Raw genomic sequence first — 12,933 nt, 5'->3', positions numbered from 1 at the left:
GTTTCCTGTCTGAGTTGTGAGGAGAAGGCTCCTCGGGCGCTCCTGGTTTCATTCCTTGGTGGCGAGGGATAAGGACTTTCAGCCGCTCTGTTCCCTTTGATGAAGCTTCCGTAAAATGTTTTCTTGTTTTTGATTACATCCAGCTCTCAGTCGCTCTGCCCCCCAGCTCTGGAACTCATTACTACCTGACCTCCGGCATTCCGCCACCCTGTTCACCCTCTAATCCGGCCTAAAAACCACCTCTTCAGACTTGTTTATTCATAAATATTTGTTTTATATCCTGTCCCCCTTTCTAAACTTTACTTTGTTTTTATCTGTTATTTATTACTTACTTGATTTATTCTTAGTTTGTTGTTATTTGGTATTCTGTGTACAGCAACCCTGAGTGTCCTGAAAGGTGCTTTGAAGTAAAATGTATTATTATTATTATTATTATTTTTATTATTACCAGTGTTCATTTTATCTCTGAAAAGTGATGGGTCCCGGGGACTCGCATGCTCAAAAATCTATGGGTCCCAACAGAGATCTATGGGTCCCCAAAATTTATTATGCTCCATGCCCTCACAAACTGTCGTATTTTCCCTTACAGAATACAAAAAAATCTCTTTTTTTTTCAAACATGTTTATTTATGTAGTTTAACATGTGATATTGTACATGTGTTTCCTTATATCATACACATTGTTAATGAACATTTTGTTGTGAGACACTAAGTTGCTCGACATGAATGAGGTTTATTATAAAAAAAAGTTCAAAAATGAAGGCGATTGGACGTTCACTGTAGAAGGAAAAAATACATGCAAACATAATTAAGTAGAATAATACATTTTCTTTTTCAAATTATGAATTCATTTTCTGCGTTAAATTACTGTTGGTAATATACTGATACTGAAGGGATCACCACAAACCTGTCTTTTTTCACTTTCTCCTTTTATACTTCCTTTTTTTTCTTAACTTCTTTATACAACATAATCATTCGTAATATAATGCATCAAAGCAAGTGAGCCGTTTGAGATCTGTCTCTTTTTAATGAGTTGAGCCGAAAAAGCCGGTTCTCTAAAAAGAAACGGACTTTCACTACAAAACTCGAACAGGAGATCGGCGTGCAGACGAAAACTCGAACCGCGAGACCAGAACAACAATGGCGGATCTGCCTCACGAGAAGTTTGGAGTGCGGTAAATCTTTGTTAAAAAATGATAATGACAATTTAGTGTCAAATTTTTTTTGTCCCGGGGACGCACGTTGATTTGACACGATACGTCCCCAGTAAAAATAATGCGCCAAAAATAATGCGCCTAGGACGCAGGGACGCGGGCAAACAAGAACACTGTATTACTATTATTATTTAATTTGGCGTTAATGTCAGGTCACTGAAATATATGCAATTCAGTTCATTTTCCACCACAAACAACCAACGACGATACAAAAAGACACTTCTGTGTTGCAATCTGGCACCATTCCCCCTAGTATGGTTGCCCTGGTGCTGTCGTCTAAAAATATAGGGCTCAATTTTTACACTATGCAGCCCTCATTTTATTGTGCACTAGTAAATATGTACTCGTTCTTGCCAACTTGAACAGTCACATAACCTGAAAACATTTGACGTAAACAAATTGGATCAGATGGGAAAACGGTTTCAGGAGTGCAGGGGTACGGCGCCGTTGGCGTTCTGCTGCCAATGCGTCGACGCCAAATTCCCTACACGGTTGGCACTAGATGTGGGCTGGGCTTAATCCTCACCCTTACCCCAACTCAAAACAGATCTGTAAAACCAAGTATTAACCCTAAGAATGGGTTCTAGCCACAATAAGACCACTACGATTTCATGAAAAAGACTGGTCGACACAATCATAAAAAAATTCTAAAAATAGGCATGAGAAAGTATCAAATCTAAGTGCATACACACGCATACACATACACAAATGCAAGCACACACAGAACAGAGCCTTTGCTAGTTGATGTGTGACGGCCTGCCACTCAAGCCCATCTCCGTTGAGACGTAGCACAAAGGAAAGGAAAGATGACTGTGAGCGGTGGGAGGAAGAGGTGCACAGAAGGATGAAAAGGTGAAAGGAGGGGTGAAGGGTATGAGTGTCTTTCTGCTGGCTGGAAGGCTGCTAGCTGTCGCTCCCTGGCTGTCTTCTTATCTCCTTACTCCTCACTCTCCCCCAAGTGGCTGCGTTTGGCAACGGAGCGCCTCCCGACCCACCACTCAACCGCCAATCTTCTATTTTGCAAAGGATGCCGCAGCTCACCCACCACCTCACATCCAGCCCCCAGGATCAGTTTCCTCGTTCCTGACCCGGTGTCACTTCCTTGAAGACTTTTCGTGCAGATGACGGGTCAAATCAAGTGAGAGAAAAACAATTGGTTTAATAGACAAGGAAAGAGGGAGGCAGAACGTTGATGCTTAGCAAGTCAGTTGTAAAGATTTGACTACAGATTGCTGCTAAAATTGATATCTGTCAGTAGAAATTTGCAGATAGCAAGGTAGGAGATAATTCTTACCAAAAATAAACACAAGGTTATGTATTAACACGATTTTTCCATTAGCTTAGTGCAAATAATGCAAAATGTCTTACATTAGCCAACAAATAGCAATGACAAAACAGTCAAGTCATGTTTATCTCTCCGCATCTGACTGAGACAGCATTGGACGAATTTTAGCAATGTTGCGAAGATGGAAGAAAGCTGTTCTAATATTATTCTTCACATGTGTTTGAAGGGACAGATCTGGGTCAAATATGACACCTACATTTTTGACTGAGTCACTCTGGGTGATATTACATTTGTCAATGTTCAGAGCAGTTTTTGAGAACAAAGCCCGGCATTTAGATGGGCCAATAACTAACATTTCGGTCTTTTCAGAGTTAAGGCGCAAGAAGTTGAGTGACATCCATTCTTTTATCTCAGTGAGGCAGGCCTCCAAATTTCCATTGTCTAGTGTGGCAGATTTCTCCAAGATAGTTGAGTGTCAACTGCATAACAATGGAAACTGATATTGTACTTGCGAATAATATCACCTAATGGAAGCATGTAAATGCTGAAAAGAAGGGGGCCAAGTACTGAACCCTTCGGAACACCACAGGTAACACGCAAGGGCTCAGATGTCATTTCATCATATTTAACACAGTGCGTCCTATCTGAGAGGTAGGATCTGAACCATAAGAGGACGATTCCTTAGAGACCAATCCATTTTTCCAACCGTTCTAGTAAGATATTATGGTCCACAGTGTCAAAGGCGCACAGTAAAAATAGATATATTCTGGACTTGTTCATGAGAGCATATCTACCAAAAAAGCATTGAGAAACTCGCGGGACAGTATTTTATAAAACGTGGCAGTAGTTTAAAAGAAAAGTCTTTGTGCGTAGTGGAAGTTTACCAAATTGAACTTTTTTTTTCAACCATGGGAAGGATGAGCTGACTCATTTGACTTTGAGACGGTTCTGGCAGAGGTCCAGACACAAAGTTTAAATTAATGCTTCACTCAAATACATAGATAATCATGAAGTGTATTTACTACAACCCGATAAATAATGTGATTATGTCACGACCAGAACGGAATCAGGACCCAAATGCGTAGCGTTAACCACAAGTTTATTGATAGAAAGAGGAAGGCCAGCTCCCGCGATCCAGTGCTCCCTGGACACGGGAAACAAGCCGCTCATGAAATCAGATCGTGATCCGAATACTGAAGTGGATCTTTCGTAGCGGGAGATGGCGGTGTCAAGGAAGGAAAAACAGGTTGATAGCCGGGACAGAAGTGCAAAAACGTGGTCGGGATCAAAAACGGGTGGTAAGCCGTCACAGGAGAGCAAACGTGGTCAGAGCTGGAGACAAACAGGGAGATCATGAACGGACGGGTGGAAAAAACGGGTGCAAAAATGGGACAGTCGGGAGTCAGGGTCAAAATGCTTGCCGTGTAACAACAGATGTTCACTGACGGACTGACAACCGGAGAGTGGCAGGACTGGGCTTAAAAAGGGACAGGGAACCAATCAGGTAGCCTGCAGCAGCTGGCGCCAAATGAGCGGGCACAGGTGATGCTAATCAGTAATCATGACGGATTATTTAAATAGTCGAATGGATATAACTGGAAAACTAAACAGTAAGCAGAGTGTCTTACTTCTCATACTTTTCACATCTTCTAAGAAAGGAGATTATCATCGTGTCAAAGGTAAAATGCAGTGAGTATGGAAAGTATTCTGATTCCTTTTTTTTTACTCTGTGTCAATACAGCCAAAAAAGTCATTTTAAATCTTATGAATGTATTGCAAGCACACCATCTTGACAGAAAAAAACAAATGTAGACATATTCGTATATTAACTAAAAAAGAACAATAGAATTACATCACTTGGTCATAAGCATTCAGACATAGTATCAGTAGAATCACCCTTTTGAGTGAGCACAGTCTTCTTGGGAATGATGCAAGACGTGTTTCACACCTGGATTTGAGGATCCCCTGCTGTTCTCCCTTGCAGATTTTCTCCACTTATTTCAGGTTGAAAGGGAAACGTTGTTGGAGAGCCAGTTTCAAGTCTTTCCATAGATGCTCAATTGAGTTTAAGTCAGGGGTCTGGCTGGGCCAGTCAAGCACGGTCGCAGAGATGTTCTGAAGCTCCTTCTCTAGTATTTAACTATTTGTGTTATGGCCCCACAATTTCATTTTCCCAGACACTTAGCCGTGTAATTTTGGTTTGCTTATGTATTTTTGAGCATCTGCCTTGCCATAGTCAGCAGGAAATGGTATAAAAGCACATGGTAAACAGACAATACTTGTAGCAACAGGCTCGAAGCCTAATTTAAACAGTGATGACATGGAAGATCTAAACATGAACAGTCATCCATTATCTGCACCGCTTATCCTCAGTAGGGTCGCGGGGGGTGCTGGAGCCCATCCCAGCTATCTTCGGGCAGTGGGCAGGGGACACCCTCAACTGGTCGCAGGGCATACAGAGACAGACAACTCACTCGCTCATTCACTCATAGGGACGATTTGGACCGGCCAACCAACCTGACATTCATGTTTTTGAAATGTGTGAGAAAACCAGAGTGCCCAGAGGAAACCCACGCAAGTATGGGGAGAACATGTAAACTCAGCATCACCACATCCCTGGCGTTTGTGGTCACGTGCATGACTGCCCCATTTCCGTAAACTAAAGCTTGTGTGAAAACATTACGCATCTGTGTCTTCCGTCTGTTCGGGATCTGACAGCTATTTGCTTCCAATGCTCCTACCTGGCCTCATGCGGCTGGAATTGCACTGACATTATAAAAAAATACAGTTATTATCCGACGGGCGTTCCACTCTTTGGCTTATTTCAAGATGACATCGCAGTCATGGAAAAAACTGCAAGTCACTCCTAAAATGTAGAATTCTTTTCAGTCAGGGTTCAGTTTTATTTCTTCTTGTGTAGCATGCTTTACATACCTATCTATAACTTAAGGGGCTGTAGTGAATTCATAATCCCCAAGGTGAGAACCACCAGGAAAAGTATGTGTGTGTCTGTGTGTGGAGTCAAGCTTTTGAACGGTTTGCAAGACAAGATCAAACGGTGTCCAACTATTCACTTGTTCAGGTTGAGATACAAAGAAACATTCCTGGCGGAATACAGAGATGAGGAGGGTGGGGTATGAGTGGTGCGAGAGATTGGGAATAGTGCGTCTAGTTAACTTTGCGTTGTTGTTGCTATTCTTATATCATAACTGTTATTATTAATATAATTACAATTGTTGTTATATCATTGGTATATTTGGTGGGGAAGATGAATGGGAAAGTAATATAAGCATTTGCTTCTTACTACCCCTTTTCGAACATATTATGTAACGTTATTGTTCTTGTTCTGTTTTTATTTTGGTGTTCGAATAAAGTCATTCATTAATTACTGGGGTTTCAGAGTTTTTTCCACAAAAGTAAAGCTGATTGAAACGTCGGCCCCTTGATTGAAACGTGATCACACCGAGAGGTACAGAGTACAGCGTGGTCATCCGAGTTCAATTCATCAAGCGACGAGACTAATGACTTCCTGAGAACGTTAACCGAAATGATGTGTGTGATGATTCACTGTCAAATTATCATTCTTTGGTGAATCAATCTTCCCAGAAGCAGTCATGTGGAAAGAGCATCAGTGCAGCATCCACAGCCCATCACCCAATTGGTGCTTCCACCTTGTGGTCAAAGCTGTCCCTAGAGAAGGACACCGAGGAACAAGACAATAAGAGTGTGTCTGCCTTATTCAGCGATGGATTTAAAGCCAGAGGTTATCAAAGACAAAGATTTTTTCATCAGTGCACCAGCAGATACCGCTGATTCATCACTACGGCCAGACGCAATAAAAATATCTCATGCTTCCTCATCCCGGCTGACACTCATCGTCCTCATAGTTATGCCAGCAGTAGAGTAATGGGTCCAAAGAAAAGGCCCTGGAGTCACTTTGCCACTGACAGGGACATTGTGTATCATTTAGCGCCTTCTAGTGGTATAACACACTCCATTTATTAAAAAACACAAAAAAATGTAAATTTTTAGTTATAAACAAAAAGGTTAGAAAAAAGATCAGCCTAGAAGATTGTGGAAATCAAAGAACAGCAACCTAAGTGGCCCAAAGTGACAATGATTTAAACAGTGCATAGTAGTCAAAATAACAATGAACAATAAGAATTCATAGTAAAAATAATAAACAACCCCGCCATCTTATGCAATCTCCTTTGTAAGTGTCCAAGAGTAAAACCATAACCACATTCTTCATTGGAAGCAAACAGAAAACAAATACTAACATTAAATTATTTACTTGTCATGAACCAGAACGGGATCGGGACCCAGATGCGTGATGTTTCTCACAAAAAACATTTATTTTACGGGAAATGGGGAGTCATGCAAGTTAGGCAGCAGTCTGGCGCCAAATGATCGAAAGCCAGAGGCCGACGAGATCGATACCAATTGCCCGAGCGGATATCGTATGGATGGGGTTGATACCGGACAGGACGGGACAGACAGGATTGATACCAAAACAGGGTATCGAAAATAAACAGGACAAACCAGAAGGGAATGAAACTGCAAACCGATATTAAAAAATGGGAAAAAATAAACGGGAACCATACCGGACAGGATATAGCAACAGGAAACAGGGCCGAGTCAAAACCCACGTCTTACGGGGCAGAGGTTCGTTGACGGACTGACACAGGAAGAGTGAGAGCACTGAGCTTAAATAGACGGAAAGCCAATCTGTCAACGAGCCGCAGCTGGCGCCCCACGGGCGGGGCAACTGTGACAAGTAGTGCATTTGACATTGAATTTACTGTCATTTCTGGTCTATAAAGTTCGCTGGGTTACATGGCGGACTTTCTAATTTCTGGCAAATTTAGGGGGTTTAGCTGCACTTTCTAGTCCAGTAACTACGGTACGTTTTTTAAGGTAAGCTAAGTTGACTCCTACTTTTTGACCTTAGATTGATTAATTGATTAATTGTTTCCGAATACTTTTTGATTGGACGTTTCACTCCAGCTCCACATTCAAATGAATAAACTCATCATGAATTTCGTCTTCCAGAAGCCAATTGGGAAAAGCTTGGAGTTATGGGCTTCTCTCCAATTCGCCGACTGCTCATCTGCCCCTTGGCAAGGCCCGAATTAACTATGTGCATATGAATGAATTTTAAAAAAAATCTCCTTTTCGTTCTCGTTTCCCTGTTTCCAGCGTCTCTTTTGCACCTTTTAATTAAAGTGAAGCAGGGGGGGTCTGCTAAAAAACAGCTACTAATTACACAGCGACTGCCCCTCACACACATTTCTCGCTTCTGTCTTCTGTTTGCTTATTTGCGCTCTCTTCTCTGGCAACTTCTCGCTTCAGGTTAGCTCTGGAGTCTAGCCAGTAGCCACCAGCACCGCCGCGGGCATTATTAACATCTGCTGGCATGGACAAAATGGCATGCAGGGAGAACATACAACGCACACAAAAAGCACGTGTCTGGCGTCCTGTGACACAAAAGTGCAGTGGTTCTCAACTGGTCTGACTTGAGGATCCACCATTCCACTTTTTCTGATTTTTGGTATATTGATTGTTGTCAAGCACGGCGGCGCAGTGGTTAGCGCTTGTGCGGCACAGTTCATGTCATGGGAACCTGTCGTGGGTTCAAATCCAGCTCCAGACTTCCTGTGCGGAGTTTGTATGTTCTCCCTGTGCTTGCGTGGGTTTCCTCCGGGCACTCCGGTTTCCTCCCACATTCCAAAAACATGCATTTCAGGTGGATTGGCCGGTCCAAATTGTCCCTAGGTGTGAATGAGCGAATGAGTTGTCTGTCCCTGTGTGCCCTGCAATTGGCTGGTAACCAGTTCAGGGTGTCCCCTGCCCATTGTCCGGAGATGGCTGGGATGGGCTCCAGCCCCCCCGCGACCCTAATGAGGATAAGCGGTACGGATGATGAGATGAGATGAGATGAGATGATTGTTGTCATTCATATGGTTGGGGCAGATATCACACGTTTTGTCCCAATTTATTATCCAATATTGCAATCAAAGAGTAAATTTTTATTAGTAAACGGTATTTTTTAAATAAGTATAATATAAGCAAAGGGAAAAGACTGGATATGATTCCCTGCAAGAATAACACTAAATGCAACAGCGTCACCCTCTGGATGGACATGTTAACTTCAGCCTTTACTAACTGGGACCTAATTTCTCAAACTATACCTTTCTAGATCTCTGTCAAACTCAAGAGGAATGAGGGAAAGAGACAAATCGGTTACTAATGATGAAGTGCACAAATATTCCAAAGGTTATTTTCATGTGGTGTCATAAAACAAGAGAGGGCAACCAAATACTACAACAATTACCTTTTGGACTAAGTTTTGATATACTTTTTTTATAAGTTGCATATTCACTGGTTGTCAAACTCTGGTGTGCTTATTCTTGTGTGTACTTAAAGGCACTTCAAGGTGTTCATCCGATTTAAAAATGAGATTACAGTTTTATTTTGATTCATTTTGAGGAAAAAGAGTGAACAATTAGCTATTTCCATTTACTGATTACAACCAAGAACGAGTAGCATCAATCCAAAGTCACAGTGCTCATTTGCTTCCTAGAACTGCAATCAAAAACACAAATTTAGAAAAATGGTGTCCCATTTTGCTTGTTTAAGTATTTTCCTACCTGACATTATTTTGTTTTGTCCTGTTTATTTGGAATGCAAGCAAAATGTATTTGAAATAAGAAACACATGTGCCTTGCCTATTTAAGGATTATTTATCAGATTTTATTATATATTTGAATCATCTTTTTCTAAAATTCTCTGACATATTTGACAATTTTGCTTGCTACTAGATACAAAATGTCATGAACCAGAGAAAGATCAGGACCCAAATGCGTCACGTTACTCACACAAGCCTTTTATTTTACGGGAAATGGGGAGTCATGCACGTTAGGCAGCAGTCTGGCGTGAAATGATAAAAGGCCAGAGGCCGACGAGATTGATACCAATTGCCCAAGCAGATATCGTACAGATGGGGTTGATACCGGACAGGATGGGACAGACAGGATAAAAAATGAAACACGATATCTAAAAATAAACAGGACAAAAGTAGAAGAGAACAAAACTGGAAACCGATATTAAACAGGACAAAAATAAACGGGAACAATACCGGACAGGGAATCCCAACAGGAAACAGGACCAAGTCAAAACCCATGTCTTGCGGGGCAGAGGTTCGTTGACGGACTGACAAAGGAAAAATGAGAGCACTGAGCTTAAATAGACGGAAAGACAATCTGTCAACGAGCCGCAGCCGGCGCCACACGGGCGGGGCCAATTGGGCGCCATGGCAACTGTGACACAAAAAGGGGGTGGCGGGCAGAAACACAATCTTGATCTGTATGAGAATAAGTTGGTCATATTAAGATCTATTTTTCTTATATTTCTTTTTTTTAGCATATTTATTTGGTAAATGATTGTAATGTAATGTAACATCTGTTTATATAGTTGAATAAGAATTATCCTTACATTGATTTGATACGACAGATAAATTGTCTCAGATATATTTGCTCATTTTTAGATTTTGCTTAGAGAATTACATATTTTTGGCTAGAGTAATATGCCTGTACATTTGGGTTTACCTTGGTAGATGAGAGGGTAGGCTCTCTCTGCCTTTAGGTGGGGGAATGGTTCGTGACTTTTTATGCTTACGCACCAAAGAGCAGTTCAGAGTGCCCACCATTTTTGGAGTCCTTTTAGGGTGTCCTTGAGAGTGCTCCCCATAAGAACTCCCTCAACCTACTTGGGACCTCCACAATCACATAGACATTGACAGTGAAACCCGAATGAACGTGATTTAGGCGGTACATCGGGGATAGTACCTTTTGGATTAGCAGACTGTGGTGGTCCCCTTAATCAAATTAGCTCCAATGGTGGGTATAGATGGAATTAAAGCCTGTAAGTGTTGTGAGGGTCTGTTAGGAATGTCTAGTAAAATATCCCACCAAAAAGAGTTTAAATTCCTACTTCCAGTAGCACTGTGCCACGTCCATGGCGAGGTAGTTGGTATTGAGTCAGATTGGACCATGTTCCCTGGCTCCATTTTGTAGGCGGCTGATCGAAGCCGTGGCCATAAGGTGGTAGGTGCCTGCTGTGGCAGCAACCCCTAGACACATTGGTAGACACCAGCGGTATCCATTACTGTTTCTTTGGCTTGTGGGACTCTTGAAGCAGCTGACAGTTATCAACTATCCAAGCGATGACATTTTTGGAGATGGGAAGAGTTTGGTGAGGCCTTGGATGGTGACATCAGTACGGCTTTAAGGAAATACTGGTCCCCGGCGTCTCAGTGGAATAAAACAGTGCACCATTAACACTGTGTATGATGAGGATAGGGCACTGCTGACTTTGACTAGGGGCGTTGTGACAAGATGGATTCCACCTCATGAATTCCACAGGCACGACTTCTCTCAAAAAGAGCAGAATCTGGGAAGTCCGAAAGGGGGCTCTCCTATCTTTGGGGTTGAAACCCCTGAGGCGGTGAAAAATCTCTTCAATGGCATGGTTAATAAGCCTTTGCAGCATTGCATCGACATCAGGAACTGCATTATCAGATTGTGGTGGTGGTCCTTCGCTTTAAAAGAGTATACCAGAAAGTGTGTACTAAGGATAAAGGAATTACTCTTCTTGGTCTCCCAGGAGAGGATGGTCCGGAATTAAGTTATAGTTAGTGACCAGGTTAACACAACATCTCGCTAGTCATATTTGTAGGCCCAAAGAGCCAGGAAAGTCGTGTTGCGTTTAATGAAATAAGAAGCTAGGAAATAGCAGACCAGAGATGAGCACATTTTGCATGTTGTCCAAACACCATTTTTTAAGGAAAAATGTTGAAGGGATTTAAAATACACAATCAAAATGGTGCATATGTAACTCTCCATTTTAGTGAATAAAACGTAAATCCATCTTTACTGTTCATCCACCGATCTGCACTGACTATCACCGTTTTCCCTGCCTGCTCCCTAAGTGGCGGTGATTGGCAGGTGGGCTATATCCCCGCAATATCACTCGGCACACGTTTTTATTCCCTCTTGGAGGCTTCATCCGCCGGTCAAATTAACCTTCGGCGCCGGGGGGAGAGGAGCGATACCGAGGGTGTACGGGAGTGATGCCGAGGGAGGGAGGGCCCTGCGTGGGCCAATCAGCAGGTGATTAGGCCAGGGGCGGGTGAGGTGAAGGGTTACCCCAATGGGGCTATCGCAATCCTGATTGGTTTCAATCAGTGACAGTTCGGGAGGACAGCTGGGATCTGAGCCACACCGTGCACTAATCAACGTGTCCTGCAGTAAGGCATGGACACGCACGCACACCGGTGTGCACACAACCGCAACATGAACATCAGTGTGAGTACACATTGACATGGGACAAACTCACAGCAGGCAGAAATGAACAGTCCATGAGGAAAGCTATAAACAGCCAATAATGGCAACCTAGAGGGTGAAAGACTGCACAACCGCAGCATTTTACAGTAAATTGAATGACTAATTGCATTGGCTTCATTTCTCTGACCATCTGATCTGCACCCGTGACATTGCTTAGCGATGGTTCCGCCTACACAAATCTCTACACATATCCCCAATTGAGTTGGAACCGACAGCATAAAGATGCAGTACACATCCCTGCTCAAATTTTGGCCCATGACCGATAGCAAGTAACAACCATTTTATGTTTTGCTGGGTTTCTTCAAGCACGGCTTGATGTTGTTTAACAAACAGTCACATGAGATGGATTGTGTTCTTAACATGTCACGAATGCATCAAAAAGGAAATGGTTAATGCATTGGAGCCAACAGGTCTTGGATATAACACTATGTAAATTCACTTCTTTGTACACCGTGACGGCTTTCACTCCTCTGGCACGCAAGTTCTAATGTGCAGCATTGCTATAGGCGCCAAGGGACCTATGTTTCAGTAAGGAGACGTGGTCCATTGAGTAAGACCTGTGTTGGGACTAACGCGTTACAGAGTAACGCATTACTAGAACGCAAATACTTTTGTCGTAATGAGTAAGTACTATAAAGTGTTAGTAATAAAATTTTGTATCTCAACTGTCGTTACTACCTGATGCGTTATTCTTTTTAAAAGCAGATCATTAATTACAGTATCTCTGTCATGATTACCGATGTGAGTCACCTGTGCCCTCTCCTTTGGTGCCAACTGCGTCAGACTCTGATTGGCTCCCTGTCCCTATTTAAACCCACTCCTTTCTGTCCCCCTTTGTCAGTCGGTCTGCGAACCGCAGTTAACACTAAACAAGCCTTTTTAGACCCTGACTCCCACCTGTTTTTTGCTCCTGTCTGTCCCCCGGCTTCGACCCGTTCTTGATCCTGACCACGTCTACTCTCCCGTCCCGGCTTTTGACCTCTTCTTGTCCACGACCACATCTACTCTCCTTTCCTGGCTTACAACTCGCT

Source organism: Urocampus carinirostris, chromosome 20 (assembly GCF_059441175.1).
Source record: "Urocampus carinirostris isolate Australia breed hairy pipefish chromosome 20, RoL_Ucar_1.0, whole genome shotgun sequence".
NCBI lineage: Eukaryota > Metazoa > Chordata > Actinopteri > Syngnathiformes > Syngnathidae > Urocampus > Urocampus carinirostris.
The sequence above is the reverse complement of the archived record's forward strand: the minus strand, read 5'-3'. Positions refer to the sequence as shown.